Raw genomic sequence first — 22,432 nt, 5'->3', positions numbered from 1 at the left:
GAAGGGGCACAGTGTCCACACTTTGGTCTTCGTTCTTCTTCAGTTTCATGAGGTTGGAAATTATATATTGTATCTTGGGTATTCTAAATTTCTGGGCTAATATCCACTTATCAGTGAGTATATATCATGTGAGTTCTTTTGTGATTGGGTTACCTCACTCAGGATGATGCCCTCCAGGTGAAAGAAGAAAAGCTGAACTCTCCATGAACTCTTCAGCTCAGGGTCCTCTTACCCCTCCCATCTGGAGATTGTTCCAGGAACACACCTGAACTTTTTACCCCAAGGTACCCCCTCCCAATTGGAAACTGCTCCGGGAACATTTTTTAGATAAGGGGTCTTCTGGAACAAACCTAGTCCTACCCCTCCTAACTGAGGACTGTTCCAAGAACATTTTTGAGATAGGGGCCTCCTGGTACTACCCCAGAATGTTCCAATAGATCGAGTACATTGCCAAAATATAGGACACGACCCCTTGGTTATGTAAAGCCCCTTGGCAAAGCCCCTTGGTGACGTAAAACTTGTACTTTTCCCCTGGCTATTTCCTATAAAAGCCTGTGAAAATTTGGGCTAGTCGCCGAATCTCCTCTGCACCTTGCTGGCTGCATGAGTTTCGACCCCAGATATCTGGTATATGTGCTTTTTATGTGCTTTCTTGTCGTTGCTGTATTAAATCTTACTCTCTATACATCTTAAGTTCGGTCTCAGTGTCTTCTTGGGTGCGCGGCTGCCCCGAGGCTTGAGTGAGTGTCTCCCTTTGTGAGTCTTAGAGTCTTTCACAGGCCCATCCATTTGCCTAGGAAATTCATAAATTCATTCTTTTTAATAGCTGAGGAGTACTCCATTGTGTAAATGTACCACATTTTCTGAATCCATTCCTCTGTTGAGGGGCATCTGGGTTCTTTCCAACTTCTGGCTATTATAAATAAGGCTGCTATAAACAGTGGAGCATGTGTCCTTCTTACCGGTTAGAACATCTTCTGGATATATGCCCAGGAGAGGTATTGCTGGATCCTCTGATAGTACTATGTCCAAATTTCTGAGGAACCACGAAACTGATTTGCAGAGTGGTTGTACAAGCTTGCAATCCCACCAACAATGGAGGAGTGTTCCTCTTTGTCCACATCCTAGCCAGCATCTGCTGTCACCTGAATTTTTAATCTTAGCCATTTTGACTGGTGTGAGGTGGAATCTCAGGGTTGTTTTGATTTGAATTTCCCTGATAATTAAGGATACTGAACATTTTTTCAGGTGCTTCTCAGCCACTCGGTATTCCCTAGGTGAGAATTCTTTTTTAGCACTGCACCCCATTTAATGGGGTTATTTGATTGTCTGGAGTCCACCTTCTTGAGTTCTTTATATATATGGGATTTTATATATATATATATATATATATATGTAAAAATCCTTTCCCAATCTGTTGGTAACCTTTTTGTCTTATTGAGAGTGTCTTTTGCCTTTCAGAAGCCTTGCAATTTTATGAGGTCCCATTTGTTGATTCTCAATCTTAAAGCACAAGCCATTGCTATTATATTCAGGAATTTTTCCCCTACGCCCATATCTTTGAGGCTTTTCCCCACTTCCTCCTCTATAAGTTTCAGTGTCTCTGGTTTTATGTGGAGTTCCTTGATCCACTTAGATTTGACCTTAGTACAAGAAGATAGGAATGGATCAATTCACATTCTTCTACGTGATAACCACCAGTCGTACCAGCACCATTTGTTGAAAATGCTGTCTTTTTTCCACTGGATGGTTTTAGCTCCCTTGTCAACGATCAAGTGACCATAGTAGTGTGGGTTCATATCTGGGTCTTCAATTCTGTTCCATTGGTCTACTTGTCTGTCATTATACCAGTACCATGCAGTTTTTATCACAATTGCTCTGTAGTACAGCTTTAGGTCAGGCATGGTAATTCCAACAGAGGTTCTTTTATCCTTGAGAAGAGCTTTTGCTATCCTAGGTTTTTTGTTTTTCCAGATGAATTTTCACTTTGCCCTTTCTAATTCGTTGAAGAATTGACTTGGAAGTTTGATGGGGATGGCATTGGATCTGTAGATTGCTTTTGGAAAGATAGATATTTTTACTATATTGATCCTGCCAGTTCATGAGCATGGGAGATTTTTCCATCTTCTGAGATCTTCTTTAATTTCTTTCTTCAGAGACTTGAAATTCTTATCATACAGATCTTTCACTTCCTTAGTTAGAGTCACGCAAGGTATTTTACAATATTTGTGACTATTGAGAATGGTGTTGTTTCCCTAATTAATTTCTCAGTCTTTTTATCCTTTGTGTAGAGAAAGACCATTGAATTGTTTGAGTCAATTTTATATCCAGCTACTTCCCAGAAGCTGTTTATCAGATTTAGTAGTTATCTGGTGGAATTTTTAGGGTCAGTTATATATACTATCATATCATCTGCAAAAAGTGATATTTTGACTTCTTCCTTTCCAATTTATATTCCCTTGATCTCCTTTTATTGTCAAATTGCTGTGGCTAGGACTTCAAGTACAATGCTTTTGTTGGTTGGGAGATTATAAATGACTGCTTCTATTTCATTAGGGGATATAGGACTGTTTTGACTGAACCTGATTTAACTTTGGTACCTGGTATCTGTCTAGAAATTTGTCCATCTCATCCAGGTTCTCAAGTTTTCTTGATTATAGCCTTTTGTAGAAGGATCTGATGATGTTCTGGATTTCTTCAGGATATGTTGTTTTGTCTCTCTTTTCATTTCTGATTTTATTAATGAGGATGCTGTCCCTGTGCCCTCTAGTGAGTCTGCCTAAGGGTTTATCTATCTTGTTGATTTTCTCAAAGAAATATCTCCTTGTTTGGTTGATTGTTTGAATAGTTCTTCTTGTTTCCACTTGGTTGATTTTCCCCCTGAGTTTGATTATTTCCTGCTGTCTATTCCTCTTGGGTGAATTTGCTTCCTTTTGTTCTAGAGATTTTAGGTGTGTTGTCAAGCTGCTACCGTGTGCTCTCTCTAGTTTCTTTTTGGAGGCACTCAGTGCTATGAATTTTCCTCTTAGAAATGCTTTCATTGTGTCCCATAAGTTTGGGTGTGTTGTGGCTTTATTTTCCTTAAACTCTAAAAAGTCTTTAATTTCTTTCTTTGTTCCTTCCTTGACCAAGGTATCATTGAGAAGGGTGTTGTTCAGTTTCCACGTGAATGTTGGCTTTCTATTATTTATATTGTTATTGAAGATCAGCCTTCGTCCATGGTGATCTGATAGGATGCATGGGACAATTTCAATATTTTTTTGATCTTTTGAGGCCTGTTTTGTGACCAATAATATGGTCAATTTTGGAGAAGGTACCATGAGGTGCTGAGAAGTTTTAGTTTTAGGATAAAATATTCTGTAGATTTCTGTTAGATCCATTAGTTTCATAACTTCTGTTACTTTCACTGTGTCCCTGTTTAGTTTCTCTTTCCATGATCTGTCCATTGTTGAAAGTGGTGTGTTGAAGTATCCCTCTATTATTGTTGAGGTGCAATGTGTGCTTTGAGTTTTATTAATGTTTCTTTAATGAATGTGGCTGCCTTTGCATTTGGAGTACAGATATTCAGAATTGAGAGATACTCTTGGAGGATTTTACCTTTGATGAGAATGAAGTGACCCTCCTTGTCTTTTTGGATAAATTTGGGTTGGAAGTTTGCGAGATAAGGAAGGAACTAAGACAAAAGTCTCCGTTCAAGGTTCAATTTTTACTATTTTGGCACTCAGTTATAAAGGAAGGGGGAGGGGCCCAATTTCCGCCAAATAATCTTGGGGTCTAGTAGCAGGGTGATCACGTGATGGCTTCTGAACGGCAAAGCAGCAGGTTCCAGCAGTGAGCATGGCAAAATGGTTGAGCAGGAAGCTCCATCCAGGTGTAAACAGTAGAACCATTAAGGCTGTGGGAGGGGAGGCTACAGAAGTTGATCTTATTCAATATTAGAATGGCTACTCCAGCTTCTTTCTTCAGACCATTTGCTTGCAAAATTGTTTTCCAGCCTTTCATTCTGAGGTAGTGTCTGTCTTTTTCCCTGAGATGGGTTTCCTGTAAGCAGCAAAATGTTGGGTCCTGTTTGTGTACCTAGTCTGTTAGTCTATGTCTTTTTATTGGGGAATTGAGTCCAATGCTATTAAGAGATATTAGGGAAAAGTAATTGTTGCTTCCTATAATTTTTGTTGTTAGAGATGGCATTCTGCTCTTGTAGCTGTCTTCTTTTAGGTTTGTTGAAGGATTACTTTCTTGCTTTTTCTAGGGCGTGGTTTCTGTCCTGGTATTTTTTTTTTCTGTTATTATCCTTTGAAGAGATGGATTTGTGGAAAGATAATATGTGAATTTGGTTTTGTCGTGGAATACTTTGGTTTTTTCATCTATGGTAATTGAAAGTTTGGATGGGTACAGTATCGTGTGCTGGCATTTGTGTTCTCTTAGTGTCTATATAACATCTGTCCAGGATCTTCTGGCTTTCATAGTCTCTGGTGAAAAGTCTGGTGTATTTCTGATAGGCCTGCCTTTATGTGTTACTTGACCCCTTTCCCTTAGTGCTTTTAATATTCTATATTTATTTAGTGCATTTGCTGTTCTGATTATTATGTGTCGGGAGGTATTTCTTTTCTGGTCCAGTCTATTTGGAGTTCTGTAGGCTTCTTGTATGTTCATGGGCAGGTCATTCTTTAGGTTTGGGAAGTTTTCTTCTATAATTTTGTTGAAGACATTTGCTGGCCCTTTAATTTGAAAATCTTCATTCTTATCAATTCCTATTATCTGTAGGTTTGGTCTTCTCATTTTGTCCTGGATTTCCTGGATGTTTTGAGTTAGGATCTTTTTGCATTTTGCATTTACTTTGATTGTTGTGTAGATGTTCTCTATGGATTCTTCTGCACCTGAGATTCTCTCTTCTATCTCTTCTATTCTGTTGCTGATGATTGCATCTATGGTTCCAGAGTTCTTTCCTAGGGTTTCTATCTCCAGCATTGCCTCACTTTGGGTTTTCTTTATTGTGTCTACTTCCCTTTTTAGGTCTAGTATTGTTTTGTTCATTTTCATCACCTGTTTGGATGTGTTTTCCTGTTTTACTTTAAGAACTTGTAACTCTTTGTAGTATTCTCGAGCATTTCTTTAAGTGAGTTATTAAAGTCCTTCTTGATGTCCTCTACCATCATCATGAGATATGCTTTTAAATCTGGGTCTAGTTTTTCGGGTGTGTTGGGCTGCCCAGGACTGGGGGAGGAGGGAGTGCTACATTCTGATGATGGTGATTGGTCTTGGTTTCTGTTAGTAAGATTCTTACATTTGCCTTTCACCATCCGACAATCTCTGGAATTAGTTGTTATAGTTGTCTCTGGTTAGAGCTTGTTCATCCCGTGATTCTGTTAACCTCTATCAGCAGACCTGGGAGACTAGCTCTTTCCTCTGAGTTTCAGTGGTCAGAGCACTCTCTGCATGCAAGCTCTCCTCTTACAGGGAAGGTGCACAGATACCTGGTGTTTGGGACTCCCTCCTGGCAGAAGATGAAGGCCCAAAACAGGACCTGTCCCAGAAGCTGTGTTGCTTCTGCCTGTCACAGAAGCTGTTAGCTTCTGTAGTCCACACTCACCTGCACAGACTAGTCTCAGAGGGATCCAGGAACCAAGATGGATCCCCCAGGAGCTCCGGCAAAGCCCTCCCAGGCAGAGCGGACATCTCTTCTCTGGCAGTGGAGGTTCCCAGATGTCTGGAGCCTGAAATGGGGTCTGTCTCAGAAGCTGTACTCTAGGGACCTTGTGGGTGTCCGCTGACTCTGAGCCCTGGTGACCAAGTGCTAGAGCTGACTGGAAGGGACTTGTGACCCTGGTCAGGCCAGCTTTTCTACTTCCCTAATGCTGTCTCAGGTTCTGAGCAATTGCATAGGAGTAGAAGTTGTGTTCCACTCATTGGTGGTCTTAAGATCGGGTGGAGAGTCCTGTAGGGGACCTTGGGGGTGTCCGCGGAATCCGCGCCAAAGGTGACCTGGTGCTGGCTCCTACTGGAAGGGACTTGTCCTGGCTTAACTCTTGTTGAAAAAGAACTTCCTCATAATTCTAAAGGCTGCAGATTTCACATCAGAGTATTGTATAAATCTTTGTATGATTTTCTTTTTGGCCTGAAGATGACCGGTTTCTTCCGTTGTCTTTGGGTCATTTTCCCTTTTTGACTCTGAATAATGCCTTCTGAAGGTCCATTAAACATGTACTGTGAAGTAATCAGGGCTGGGAATTTTGAGGTTTGCCAGAATATATTTCCTATACATGTCTTTATTGTGGCATTGCCTTTACAAAGTCTTGTCAACCAAACAGTGGCTGAATATCTCTCTAGTGTGCATTTCCTACAGAGTCTAAATATTGAACTACAATGACTACAAATGCACGTGGAAAATCATCACTTGGAGTTTAAAACCAGATACATCTCAATAACTTGAATGATTGAGTCTCTGGGATAAATCTTACAAAGTAGCTCTACAGAGGCAATAAAAGATAATTTCTTGTGTCTTGAGATAAGAACAATTAAAGGATAAGGAAAATACATCTAGTGAATTCCTCCTGGCTCAGGCAAGTCTAACACTTAATACAGCTTTTTAATGCTTTATGATTTAGGGAATTAGGTTATCTAATGGTAAATAATGAACTTTGTTTATCATTTTCTTTTATTTGCTCATATTTTGATGATTCAAAAATGGCACCAATCTGATAGAGGAATTTAGAAGATAAATATTATCTTTATATACATTTTCCTTTCAATGTTATTTCCAGACATATCCATTTCATCATTCTCTATAATGAATTAGTGAAGCAAGTGGGTAATGTATTTTGTGTTCCCCATCAGTGACCTGGTTTCCAGAGTTAGGTGGCTTACTGGCTATTGGTGTCACACTAGTATAAGAAAAATAATCCCCCAAAAAAAGCTGTCTTCAAATGAAAAAAAACGCTACATAAAATCACTAGGATAATTAAATTTCAAAAGACTAATGAAGTCTTATCAAGTATTTTGGTAGAACTATATTATAACTAGTGTATGTATTTATATAAGTATTCCTGCTATCATCTGTGCTGCATGACAAATAGTATTTGTATTTGGAAGAGATTAAATCCAAGTGTGGTCTCATCCTAAAAGAATCTTCCTGGAAAAGCTGAAACAACAGTTGTCTTCATGGAATTTTGTCTTAAATTCTATTCCATCTGCTCTGATTTGTCTATGCTAATGATTTTGCTTGCCAGGTTCCTTATTCTTTTGCTAATAACAGAGCTAATTCATTCTTTTAGGTATGTAATAACAGACTTTTATTTTCTTACACTGTGTTAACTCTGCTAAATTCTCATTCATTATAGGAAATCTAGGAACAGACCACTTTGCTTAGGTGAGACTTTCATTTCTAGTGCAGAGAAATATGTCTCCACAGAATCTGGAGTGCACGATTCTGAGGGCAGCTGGCAAGAACAGTTTATTCTTCTACATGCCTTGATCTTTAGTGTATAGATTTCCATTTTCTTTTAGCTAGTGTTGACATATCTTTATGTTTACATCTCAGTCACAATTTCCTATTATTTGGATAATAAGACTACTGGATTAAATACAATCTGGTAACTACTTTGATTTCCTTTTTTCTACCAAAACTTCTGATATCCTTATATTGTTAGTTTCCAAATCTCACACTCCAAATCAGTCAATTGAAGGTAAAGACTGAAACATTTTAATTATGGATAATGAAAATTAAACTCATAGCTTTTTACTTCATTAATTTATACCCATGTTTTATTCATTGCTAAATATCTGATGACTGACACCTTCCTTCTTCTACTCTTCACCTATCATTATCTAATTAGGTCTGGGTGAGCCTCAAGGTCTGATTCATTTTGGCAAAGTCACTCTAGAACTGTACACAAATGAAACCACACACACAAAATCTGCTCACAGAATAGAGAGCAGTTGGCACATAATAGCGAAGATTGAAATTCCCCTCCCAGGACAGGAAATTCCAAAGAAGAGAAGGTTCATGAACATAAAGTAATCTAAACATAGGATGGCAAATAACATCAAATTTTAACACTAGAGACTTTTTAAAATTCTATTGGAGTATAATCTTGCCTTACATTGGGCAGCAATCTTGACCTGTTCAAAATCTTTTCCAGCTGTTAATGTGATTTTTTGTGGTTCTATGGTTATCATATTAGATATATCTTGGTCTCCTGCATTACACTTTTTATATTATATTTTAGAGATGAGGAATAGGATACAGGGAACTTTACAATGCCTCATAGAACACTGACTACTTTCCCATTTTTTTTTCATTGAAGTTATTGGACATGACCATTTGCAATCTCAAGTTTATTTCCCAGAATAAATCAACTTTGCAGAATGTCTTAAACCCACATCTTCTCCATAAAAACCTTCCCTGTCATGTCTGTGAGAAGCTATCAGTGATAAGCAGTGACTTTCAGTACATTCTCAACAACTACTTAGAGCTTCATTGGCACAACAAGCCCTTCACATGTTCTGACATATTCTGAAGGTAGACAATCTCTTTACCTTTTCTCATGAGTTTCAAGCCAATAGTAACCAGATCTTCCTTAATGAGATGTAAACAAGACATCCTGTTTTCTTTCATGGCTTGGAAAGAGCTGTACTTGAGGACGAGATCCAGCTTATCTGGCCCTAATTTTTTCCCTAGGAAGTCACAGATCTTCTTTATGGTTCCCTTTGTATCCTAAAAGAGGAAGAAACTGAAATGAGGGCAATAAACAGAGAACACTGAGAGAAAGGATTCAAAAATAGGATCTATGGATGGGGATGATAAAAGCGTTGTGAAAAGGGCATCATTAAATGAGAGAGCATGAAAGGAATTAGGCAATAAAAGAAATGGAACAAAAGGAGGAAGGACTCACACTTAACATTTATATATTGAGTGAGCTTGCAATGTGGCTCATCTATGGTCTCTGAAAGACAAAGGCTGGGGATTCTTTTTAGGGAGGAGAGGTTCTCATAAAACCAAGGTTAAATTTAAACTGCTTTTTGGAACATCATGACCTTGAACTTCAGACCCTCCTGTTTCTATCTCCATAGTGCTGAGATCAAGGTATGTGCTTACACAGTCACTCAGTATATTGAGGTTTTTTTATGTTTTTTCTTAAGAAAGGGCCTCACATCTCTCAATTCTAAATATCTAGCTCCAAATTCAAGGGCAGCCATATTACTTAAAGAGACTTTAGTAAAACTCAAACCATACATTGGACCTCGCACAATAATACTGGGATACTTCAACACACGACTGTCATCAATGGACAGATCATGGAAAGAGAAACTAAACAGGGACACAGTGAAACTAACAGAAATTATGAAACAAATGGATTTATCAGATATCTACAGAACATTTTATTCTAAAACAAAAGGATATACCTTCTTCTCAGCACCTCATGATACCTTCTCCAAAAACCATATAATTGGTAACAAAACAGGCCTCAACAGATACAAAAATATTGAAATTGTCCCATGCATCTTATCACATCACCATTGACTAAGGATGGTCTTCAATAACAACAAAAATTTTAGAAAGGCAATATTCACGTGGAAACTTATTAACATTCTTCTCAATGATACATTGGTAAAGGAAGGAATAAAGAAAGAAATTAAAGACTTTTTAGAGTTTAATGAAAATAAACCCACAACATAACCAAACTTATGGGACACAATGAAAGCATTTCTAAGAGGAAAATTCATAGCACTGAGTGCCTCCAAAAAGAAACTAGAGAGAGCAAACACTAGCAGCTTGACAACACACCTAAAAGCTCTAGAACAAAAGGAAGCAAATTTACCCAAGAGGAGTAGACAGCAGGAAATAATCAAACTCAGGGGGGAAATCAACCAAGTGGAAACAAAACCAACTATTCAAAGAATCAACCAAACATGGAGCTGATTTTTTTGAGAAAATCAACAAGATAGATAATCCCTTAGCCACACTCACTAGAGGGCACAGGGACAGATTCCTAATTAACAAAATCAGGAATGAAAAGGGAGACAAAACAACAGATCCTGAAGAAATCCAGAACACCATCAGATCCTTCTATAAAAGGCTATAATCAACAAAACTGGAGAACCTGGATGAAATGGACAAATTTCTAGACAGATACCAGGTACCAAAGTTAAATCAGGATCAAGTTAATGATATAAACGCTCCTATATCCCCTAAAGAAATAGAAGCTGTCATTTATAATCTCCCAACCAACAAAAGCCCAGGACCAGATGGGTTTATTGCAGAGTTCTATCAGACCTTCAAAGAAGATCTAATTCCAGTTCTTCACAAAATATTCCACAAAATAGAAGCAGAAGGTACTCTACCCAATTCATTCTATGAAGCCACAATTACTATGATACCTAAACCACAGAGAGACCCAATAAAAATAGAGAAGTTCAGATCAATTTCCCTTATGAATATCGATGCCAAAATACTCAATAAAGTTCTCAATAACTGAAGCCAAGAACACATCAAAACAATCATCCATCCTGACCAAGTAGATTTCATTCCAGGGATGCAGGGATGGTTTAATATACGGAAACCCATCAATGTAATCCAGTATATAAACAAACTCAAAAGACAAAAACCACATGATCATCTCCTTAGATTCAGGTAAATCATTTGACAAAATCCAACACCCATTCATGATAAAAGTCTTGGAAAGTTCAGGAATTCAAGGCCCATACCTACACATGATAAAAGCAATCTACAGCAAACCAGTAGCCAACATCAAAGTAAATGGTGAGAAACTGGAAGCAATCCCAGGAAAATCAGGGACTAGAAAAGGATGCCCACTCTCTCCCTACCTATTCAACATAGTACTTGAAGTCCTAGCCATAGCAATTCGAGAACCAAAGGATATCAAAGGGATACAAATTGGAAAGGAAGAAGTCCAAATATCACTTTTTGCAGATGATATGATAATATATATAAGTGACCCTAAAAATTCCACCAGATAACTCCTAAACCTGATAAACAGCTTCAGTAAAGTCGTTGGATATAAAATTAACTCAAACAAGTCAATGGTCTTTCTGTACACCAAGGATAAAAAGGCTGAGAAAGAAATTAGGGAAACAACACCATTCTCAATAGTCACAAATATTATAAAATACCTTGGTGTGACTCTAACAAAGGAAGTGAAAGATCTGTATGATTAAAAACTACAAGTCTTTTTTGTAAGAAATTAAAGATCTCCGAAGATGGAAAGATCTCCCATGCTCATGGATTGGCAGGATCAATATAGTAAAAATGGCTATCTTGCCAAAAGCAATCTACAGATCCAATGCCATCCCCATCAAAATTTCAACTCAGTTCTTCAACGAATTTGAAAGGGAAATGTGCAAATTCATCCGGAATAACAAAAATCCTAGGTTACCAAAAACTCTTCTGAAGGATAAAAGAACCTCTGTTGGAATCACCATGCCTGACCTAAAGCTGTACTACAGAGCAATTGTGATAAAAACTGCATGGTACTGGTATAGCGAGAGACAAGTAGACCAATGGAATAAAATTGAAGACCCAGATATGAACCCACACTCCTATGGTCACTTGAACTTTGACAAGGGAGCTAAAACCATCCAGTGGAAAAAAGACAGCATTTTCAACAAATGGTGCTAGTACTACTGGTTGTTATCATGTAGAAGAATGCGAATTGATCCATTCCTATCTTCTTGTACTAAGGTCAAATCTAAGTGTATCAAGGAACTCCACATAAAACCAGAGACAGTGAAACCTATAGAGGAGAAAGTGGGTAAAAGCCTTGAAGACATGGTCACAGGGGAAAAATTCCTGAATAGAACAGCAATGGCTTGTGCTGTAAGATGGCGTATCAACAAATGGGACCTTATAAAATTGCAAAGATTCTGTAAGGCAAAAGACACTGTCAATAAGACAAAAAGGCCACCAAGAGATTGGGAAAGGATCTTTACCTATACTAATTCAGATAGGGGACTAATATCCAACATATATAAAAAGAACTCAAAAAGGGGGACTCAAAAAAATCAAATAACCCCATTAATAATGAGGTGCAGTGCTTAACAAAGAATTCTCACCTGAGGAATACCAAGTGGCTCAGAAGCACCTCAAAAAATATTCAGCATCGTTAATCATCAGAGAAATGCAAATTAAAACAACCCTGAGATTCCACCTCACACCAGTCAGAATGGCTAAGATTAAAAATTCAGGTGACAGCAGATGCTGGCGAGGATGTGGAGAAAGAGGAACACTCCTCCATTATTGGTGGGATTGCAAGCTTGTACACCACTCTGGAAATCAGTCTAGTGGTACCTCAGAAAATTGGACATAGTACTACTGGAGAATTCCTCAGTACCACTCCTGGGCATATATCCAGAAGATGTTCCAACCAGTAATTTGGACACATGCTCCACTATGTTCATAGCAGCCTTATTTATAATGGTCAGAAGCTAGAAAGAACCCAGATGTCCCTCAACAGAGGAATGGATACAGAAAATGTGGTACATTTACACAATGGAGTACTACTCAGCGATTAAAAAGAATGAATTTATGAAATTCCTAGGCAAATGGATGGACCTGGAGGGCATCATCCTGAGTGAGGTAACCCAACCACAAAAGAAGTCAAATGATACAGTGGTCCGCCCTGCATGGAGTGCCATCTTGGCTCCAGGACTCAGCGGAACTTAGGAATTTAGTCTGCACAGGTGAGAGTGAGCACCACAGAGGCAGACAGCTTCTGGGGCAGGCAGGAGCCACAGAGCCGCTGAGGCAGCACCCTTTTGGGGCCGCAGACATCCAGCACCCTCCCAGCCAGAGGACAGTGGTCCGCCCTGCACGGGAGCGCCATCTTGGCTCCGGGACTCTGCTGAACTTAGGAACTTAGTCTGCACAGGTGAGAGTGAGCACCACAGATGCAGACATCTTCTGGGACAGGCGGGAGCCACAGAGCTGCTGAGGCAGCACCCTTTTGGGGCCGCAGACACCCGGCACCCTCCCAGCCGGAAGACAGTGGTCTGCCCTGCATGGGGAGCCCACTGCCTCAGAAGCAGGGAGCGCAATCTTGGATCTGGGACTCCGCCGAAATTAGGAACTTAGTCTGCACAGGTGAGAGTGTGCACCACAGAAGTTGACAGCTTCTGTGACATGCCAAAGCAACACAGCATCTGGGAAAGGTCCTGTTTTGGGCCTTCTTCTTCGGACAGGAGGAGGTCCAAACGCCAGATATCTGTACACCTTCCCTTTAAGAGGAGAGGTTGTCAGCAGAGAGTGCTCTAACCACTGAAACTCAGAGGAGAGAGCCTGTCTTCCAGGTCTCCTGCTAGACGGTAATCAGAATCACCAGAAGAACAATCTCTAAACAGGGACAACTATAACAACTCCAGAGATTACCAGATGGCGAGAGGTAAACATAAGAATCTTACTAACAGAAACCAAGACCACTCACCATCATCAGAACCCAGCACTTCCACTTCGCCCAGTCCAGGGCACCCCAACACACCTGAAAAGCTAGACCTGGATTTAAAAGCATATCTCATGATGCTAGTAGAGGACATCAAGAAGGACTTTAATAACTCACTTAAAGAATTACAGGAGAACATTGCTAAAGAGTTACAAGTCCTTAAAGAAAAGCAGGATAACACAATCAAATAGGTAGAAGTCCTTAAAGAAAAACAGAAAAACACATCCAAAGAGATGATGGAAATGAACAAAACCATACTAGACCTAAAAAGGTAAATAGACACAATAAAGAAAACCCAAAATGAGGCAACACTGGAGATAGAAACCCTAGGAAAGAAATCTGGAACCATAGATGCGAGCATCAGCAACAGAATACAAGAGATGGAAGAGAGAATCTCGGGTGCAGAAGATTCCATAGAGAACATCGGCACAACAATCAAGGAAAATGGAAAATGCAAAAAGATCTTAACTCAAAACATCCAGGAAATACAGGACACAATGAAAAGACCAAACCTACGGATAATAGGAGTGGATTAGAATGAAGATTTTCAACTGAAAGGACCAGCAAATATCTTCAACAAAATTATAGAAGAAAACTTCCCAAATCTAAAGAAAGAGATGCCCATGAACATACAAGAAGCCTACAGAACTCCAAATATGCTGGACCAGAAAAGAAATACCTCTCGACACATAATAATAGGAACAACAAACGCACTAAATAAAGATAGAATACTAAAAGCAGTAAGAGAAAAAGGCCAAGTAACATATAAAGGCAAGCCTATCAGAATTACACCAGATTTTTCACCAGAGACTATGAAAGCCAGATGATCCTGGACAGATGTTATACAGACACTAAAAGAATTCAAATTCCAGCCCAGGCTACTATACCCAGCCAAACTCTCAATTAACATAGATGGAGAAACCAAAGTATTCTACGACAAAACCAAATTCACACATTATCTCTCCACGAATCCAGCCCTTCAAAGGATAATAACAGAAAAAAACCAATACAAGGACAGGAACCACGCCCTAGAAACAACAAGAAGGTAATCCCTCAACAAACCAAAAAGAAGACAGCCACAAGAACAGAATGCCAACTTTAACAACAAAAATAACAGGAAACAACAATTACTTTTCCTTAATATCTCTTAATATCAAAGGACTCAACTCCCCAATAAAAAGACATAGACTAACAAACTGGCTACACAAACAAGACCCAACATTTTGCTGCTTACAGGAAACTCATGTCAGAGAAAAAGATAGAAACTACCTCAGAATGAAAGGCTGGAAAACAATTTTCCAAGCAAATGGTATGAAGAAGCAAGCTGGAGTTGCCATTCTAATATCTGATAAGATTGACTTCCAACACAAAGTCATCAAAAAAGACAGGGAGGGACACTTCATACTCATCAAAGGTAAAATCCTCCAAGAGGAACTATCAATCCTGAATATCTATGCTCCAAATACAAAGGCAGCCACATTCATTAAAGAAACTTTAGTAAATCTAAAAGCACACATTGCACCTCATACAATAATAGTGGGAGACTTCAACACACCACTTTCACCAATGGACAGATCATGGAAACAGAAACTAAACAGGGACACAGTGAAACTAACAGAAGTTATGAATCAACTGGATCTGGCAGATATCTACAGAACATTCTATCCTAAAACAAAAGGATATACCTTCTTCTCAGCACCTCATGGTACCTTCTGCAAAATTGACCACATAATTGGTCACAAAACAGGCCTCAACAGATAGAAAAATATTGAAATTGTCCCATGCATCCTATCCGATCACCATGGACGAAGGCTGATCTTCAATAACAAAATACATAATAGAAAGCCAACAGTCACGTGGAAACTGAACAACACTCTTCTCAATGATACCTTGGTCAAGGAAGGAATAAAGAAAGAAATTAAGGACTTTTTAGAGTTCAATGAAAATGAAGCCACAACATACCCAAACTTATGGGACACAATGAAAGCATTTCTAAGAGGAAAACTCATAGCTCTGAGTGCCACCAAAAATAAACTAGAGAGAGCACACATTAGCAGCTTGACAACACACCTAAAAGCACTAGAACAAAGGAAGCAAATTCACCCAAGAGGAGTAGACGGCAGGAAATAATCAAACTCAGGGGCGAAATCAACCAAGTGGAAACAAGAACTATCCAAAGAATCAACCAATCAAGGAGCTGGTTCTTTGAGAAAATCAACAAGATAGATAAACCCTTAGCCAGACTCACTAGAGGGCACAGTGAAAGCATTCTAATTAACAAAATCAGAAATGAAAAAGGAGACATAACAACAGATCCTGAAGACATCCAAAACACCATCAGATCCTTCTACCAAAGGCTATACTCACAAAACTGGAGAACCTGGATGAAATGGAGAAGTTCCTAGACAGATACCAGGTACCAAAGTTGAATCAAGATCAGGTTAATGATCTAAACAGCCCTATATCTCCCAAAGAAATAGAAGCAGTCATTAATAGTCTCCCAACCAAAAAAAGCTCAGGACCAGATGGGTTTAGTGCAGAGTTCTATCAGACCTTCAAAGAAGATCTAATCGCAGTTTTTCACAAACTATTCCACAAAATAGAAACAGAAGGTACTCTACCCAACTCATTCTATGAAGCCACAATTACTCTGATACATAAACCACAAAAAGACCCAACAAAGATAGAAAACTTCAGACCAATATTCCCTATGAATATTGATGCAAAAATCCTCAATAAAGTTCTTGCTAACCGAATCCAAGAACATATCAAAACAATTGTCCATCCTGACCAAGTAGGTTTCATCCCAGGGATGCAGGGATGGTTCAATATACGGAAACCCATCAATGTAATCCAGTATATAAACAAACTCAAAGACAAAAACCACATGGTCATCTCCTTAGATGCGGAAAAAGCATTTGACAAGATCCAACACCCATTCATGATAAAAGTCTTGGAAAGATCTGGAATTCAAGGCCCATACCTAAACATGATAAAAGCAATCTACAGCAAACCAGTAGCCAACATCAAAGTAAATGGTGAGAAGCTTGAAGCAATCCCTCTAAAATCAGGGACTAGACAAGGCTGTCCACTTTCTACATACCTATTCAACATTGTACTTGAAGTCCTAGCCAGAGCAATTCGAAAACAAAAGGAGATCAAAGGGATACAAATTGGAAAAGATGAAGTCAAAATATCACTTTTTGCAGATGATATGATAGTATATATAAGTGACCCTAAAAATTCCACCAGAGAACACCTAAACCTGATAAACAGCTTCGGTGAAGTAGCTGGATATAAAATTAACTCAAACAAATCAATGGCCTTTCTCTACACAAAGAATAAACAGGCTGAGAAGGAAATTAGGGAAACAACACCCTTCTCAATAGTCACAAATTATATAAAATATCTTGGCGTGACTCAAACTAAGGAAGTGAAAGATCTGTATAATAAAAACTTCATGTCTCTGAAGAAAGAAATTATAGAAGATCTCAGAAGATGGAAAGATCTCTCATGCTCATGGATTGGCAGGATCAACATTGTAAAAATGGCTATCTTGCCAAAAGCAATCTACAGATTCAATGCAATCCCCATCAAAATTCCAAATCAATTCTTCAACGAATTAGAAAGTGCAATCTGCAAATTCATCTGGAATAACAACAAAACTAGGATAGCAAAAACTCTTCTCAAGGATAAAAGAACCTCTGGTGGAATCACCATGCCGGACCTATAGCTTTACTACAGAGCAATTGTGATAAAAACTGTGTGGTACTGGTATAGTGACAGACAAATGGACTAATGGAATAGAATTGAAGACCCAGAAATGAACCCACACACCTACGGTCATTTGATCTTTGACAAGGGAGCTAAAACCATCCAGTGGAAGAAAGACAGCATTTTCAACAAATGGTGCTGGCACACCTGGTTGTTAACAGGTAGAAGAATGCGAATCGATCCATTCCTATCTCCTTGTACTAAGGTTAAGTCTAAGTGGATCAAGGAACTTCACATAAAACCAGAGACACTGAAACTTATAGAGGAGAAAGTGGGGAAAAGCCTTGAAGATATGGGCACAGGGGAAAAATTCTTGATTAGAACAGCAATGGCTTGTGCTGTAAGATCGAGAATTGACAAGTGGGACCTCATGAAACTGCAAAGGTTCTGCAAGGTAAAAGACACCATCAATAAGACAAAAAAACCACCAACAGATTAGGAAAGGATCTTTACCTATCCTAAATCAGATAAGGGACTAATATTCAATATATATAAAGAACTCAAGATGGTGGACTCCAGAAAGGCAAATAACCCCATTAAAAACTGAGGCTCAGAACTGAACAAAGAATTCTCACCTGAGGAATACCGAATAGCAGAGAAGCACCTGAAACAAATGTTCAACATCCTTAATCATCAGGGAAATGCAAATCAAAACAACCCTGAGATTCCACCTCACACCAGTCAGAATGGCTAAGATCAAAAATTCAGGTGACAGCAGATGCTGGCTAGGATGTGGACAAAGAGGAACACTCCTCCATTGTTGGTGGGATTGCAAGCTTGTACAACCATTCTGGAAATCAGTCTGGCGGTTCCTCAGAAAATTGGACATAGTACTACAGGAGGATCCAGCAATACCTTTCCGGGGCATATATCCAGAAGATGTCCCAACCAGTAAGAAGGACACATGCTCCACTATGTTCAAAGCAGCCCTATTTATAATAGCCAGAAGCTGGAAAGAACCCAGATGCCCCTCAACATAGGAATGGATACAGAAATCATGGTACATTTACACAATGGAGTACTACTCAGCTATTAAAAAGAATGAATTTATGAAATTCCTAGCCAAATGGATGGACCTGGAGGGCATCATCTTGAGTGAGGTAACACAATCACAAAGGAACTCATACAATATGTATTCACTGATAAGTGGATATTAGCCCAAAACTTAGGATACCAAAGATATAAGATACAATTTGCTAAACGCATGAATCTCAAAAAGAATGAAGACCAAAGTGTGGACAATATGCCCCGTCTTAGAATTGGGAACAAAACACCCATGGAAGGAGTTTCAGAGACAAAGTTTCAAGCTGTGATGAAAGGATGGACCATCTAGAGACTGCCATATCCAGGGATCCATCCCACAATCAGCTTCCAAACGCTGACACCGTTTCATACACTAGCAAGATTTTGCTGAAAGGACCCAAATATAGCTGTCTCTTGTGAGACTATGCTGGGGCCTAGCAAACACAGGAGTGGATGCTCACAGTCAGCTATTGGATGTATCACAGGGCTCCCAATGGAGAAGCTAGAGAAAGTACCCAAGGAGTTAAAGGGATCTGCAACCTTATATTTGGAACACCATGATGAACTAACCAGTACCCCGGAGCTCTTGTCTCTAGCTGCATATGTATCGAAAGATGGCCTAGTCGGCCATCACTGGAAAGAGAGGCCCATTGGACTTGCAAACTTTATATGCCCCAATATAGGGGAATGCTAAAAGAATGGGAATGGGTGGGTAGGGAAGTGGGGGGCGGTATGGGGGACTTTTGGTATAGCATTGGAAATGTAATTGAGGAAAATATGTAATAAAAAATATTAAAAATTAAAAAAAAAGAAGTCGCATGATATGTAATCACTGATAAGGGGATATTAGCCCAGAAACTTAGGATACCCAAGATACAAGATATAATTTGCAAAACATATTAAACTCAAGAAGAATGAAGATGAAAGTGTAGACACTTTGCTCCTTCTTAGAATTGGGAACAAAACACCCATGAAAGGAGTTACAGAGACAAAGATTGGAGCTAAGATGAAAGGATGGACCATCTAGAGACTGCCAGACCCAGGGATCCATACTATTATCAACCCCAAACACTGACACCATTACACACACTAGCAAGATTTTGCTGAAAGGACCCTGATATAGATATCTCTTGTGAGAATATACCGTGGCCTAGCAAACACAGAAGTGGATGCTCACAGTCAGTTCTTTGATGGATCACAGGGCCCCCAGTGGAGGAGCTAGAGAAATTACCCAAGGAGCTAAAAGGATCTGCAACCCTCTATGTGGAACAACAGTATGAACTAACCATTCTGCATTCTGGAGCGTCGCTCCCAACCTCCTATTTTCAGAGGATGCCTGTTTCCATTCATTCTGCTGGGCATCAGAGTTTCAGTCCTTTTCCTTCACCCAATACTGTATCAGGTTCACCTCTCCGTCCCAGTCCCCCCATACACTTTCCCTCCCAGGTTCCTCCCTCCTGCTTCCTGAGAGATAACACTATGAGGTCAAATTTATTTTTGAATAGTTTCAACTTTCAATTTTTGTCTGGTTGCACTTTTACTTTTTTAAATATATATTTTTCTCCATCTCTTGAGGGAAGTAGGTTGGCTGACAACAGATCTTCGGCTTTCTCCCTATTTTTCTAGATCCCATGCCCAATTTGCATCTTTTTTTTTTGTTGTTGTTCATGTTTTGTTTTGTTTTTTTTTCTCTCAAGACAGGGTTAATCTGTGTAGCCCTGGCTGCCTTTGAACTCACTCTGTAGACCAGGCTGGCCTCAAATTCAGGAATTTGCCTGCCCCTGCCTCCGAAGTGCTGACATTAAAGGTATGCTCCACCATGCCTGGCCTCCAATTCTCATCCTTAGCTATGCAGCAGAAAGTTTTTGGCATCATTTCCCTTTCTAGTGGATCCAAAGGTCTCTCCCTTCTTAAATTGCTCCCTCAAATCATTCGGGAACTCACAAACTACTCTGGCCAGGGAAAGAGGTAGGCTTTTAGCAGATAGATTTTTAGTTTCCCCTACTTGTCTCATAGTCCAACCACCCAGACTCATACTTCTCTGCAGCAGAACACCAAACTTTGGGGGGTGAATTGCTATGCCCCAACTCCAGAGTGCACACTAAGGAAGCCACAGAACATTACGACAAAGGAAGCAATTAGGTTACACCTTCAGATCTTCATCTCTCCCTCCATTCTTCAAATTCAATCCCTAAGTCTCATCCCCTCCTGTTTACCAATCCTGTTTACCAAACTTCCTGCTGTGGTCTCTTCTCAACATATGGCTCTCTTCCCTGGAGATTGTCTAAGCAGATTCTAGTGGAACACCCTGCTTTCCTCCCTCTTTAGAAGTCCCTCTGCCATGGCCAACCCATCCCATTCCTAACTCTCAGATCTCCCAACCCATAAACTCATCTTACCTGGTAGCCCAATATAGTTCCTGTAGGGTATGTAGGGCCACCTCAAACTCATAATAACCAAAGTTAAACAGAAGCCAGATAACAAAACTCCCATACAATAATGACAAGACCATATATCAGCCCCTAGAATTATTATCTTCCTAATCTAGTATGCCTAAATGCCAGTATAAAAATACAATCAATAACAACCAGGGCAATATATCTTCACTAGGCTCCAGCAATCATAACACAGCAGGTCCTGAATATTTTACCATAGCTGATGCACAAGAAAAAAATCCTTTAAACAACTTGTATGAATATGATAGTGGTCTTTTAAAAGGAAATGAATATATCTTTTAAAGAATTCTATGGAACCACAAAGAAATCGTGGAAAGTATTGTATTAAACTGATTTACACCAGAGTAGAAATAGAATCAATTCAAAAAATCCAAATTGAAGGAAGTCTCAAAATGAAAATTTTAGGAACTCAAACAGGTATCTTAGTGGCAATTTTCACTAACAAGTACAATATACTGAGACCTTCAGTTATTGAAGATATGATAGAAGAAATAAATATATTAAAGAACTTATTAAATATAAAATACTACTGGCACATAATATCCAGAAAATCTAGGTCACTACTATGAAAAGACCAGATCTATGAACAATAGGAATACAAGAAGAAAAGGAAACCCATGTTAAAGAAACAGAAAATATTTTTAAGAAAATCATAGAAAAAAATACTGTGAAGAAAGTAGATCATACCAGGTAAGAAAGTCTGCTGAGCACATAATAATCAAACCATTAAGTGTACAGAACAAATTATAAAAGGATGTGCAAGGGCTAGGAGGGGGATAATCAAGTAGGAAAGGGCAAAGGAAAGGGGGTTGTGGAAGGGAGTACAGGGAGAGACAGGTAAAATTAAGAGTTGTTTGAGAAAGGTATTGAAACCCAGTACAGTGGAAACTTCCTAAAATCTATGCACATGTGAAGGTAAATCAAAGGGAAATCCCCAAATAATGCCCATGTCATGTCAGGAAGGAAAAAGAATGAAAAATTCCATTACTAGAATTGGGTCACAATTAATTGAGTTGTTGGTCAAATGGACCCCATGGGACTTCCTCTCAAAAAACAAAAACAAAAACAAAAACAAAACCACCACACTTTTACTAGGAGTATAAATTGCCCTCTATAGATTGACAGCAAGCCCCATATTGCTATAGACTACACCAATACAAAATACTGAATGTGAAAATGTCAAGATTGTCCCTACAGAGAACCTTCACTCTCACATCCTAGTGTCTTAATATAGAAAGGCACTGTGCATGCTCCACAAGGAGAAATATATACACAATACTAGACACAAATGTTTCTATCTATAGTGGGTACTTACTACTTTTGAGACAAGTTAGATAACTAGTGGCTCAAAAGTTATAGGAATAAGGAAAAAAGAACTGATTTGACTTAGGTCCTATTGCATGAGATGGAGCTCATATGCTAAACTGTTTGGTGACCAAGGACCTGAGACCAAATAATGTTCTTAAAATGGAAAAAGAAAAAAATACTCTCAAAATGAGTCCTAATGATATTCTGATATATGCATATAACAGTGCCTTCTTTACACATTATTAGTGAAACTTCCTCTTGTAGTAGATGGAGACAAATATAGGATCTTACAGCCATACATTATAGAGAGTGATACATCATAAATGGATATCTCCATCAAATCCCTCTTTCCAGATCTCAGAGAACCCAGAATAAGTATAAGAATGAAAGGGGAGGGGAGGGGGGGAGGGGGAGAGGGAG

General features: G+C 39.1%; 1 pseudogene; it reads right to left on the bottom strand.

The window, feature by feature from the left end:
• Positions 1 to 22,432, bottom strand: part of LOC147003533 (sulfotransferase 2A1-like) — a 61,988-nt pseudogene that overhangs the window by 3,901 nt on the left and 35,655 nt on the right.

This window comes from Mus caroli, unplaced genomic scaffold, assembly GCF_978045245.1.
Source record: "Mus caroli unplaced genomic scaffold, Mus_caroli_1 scaffold_8, whole genome shotgun sequence".
NCBI lineage: Eukaryota > Metazoa > Chordata > Mammalia > Rodentia > Muridae > Mus > Mus caroli.
This window is presented reverse-complemented; position numbering and strand designations above follow the sequence as displayed.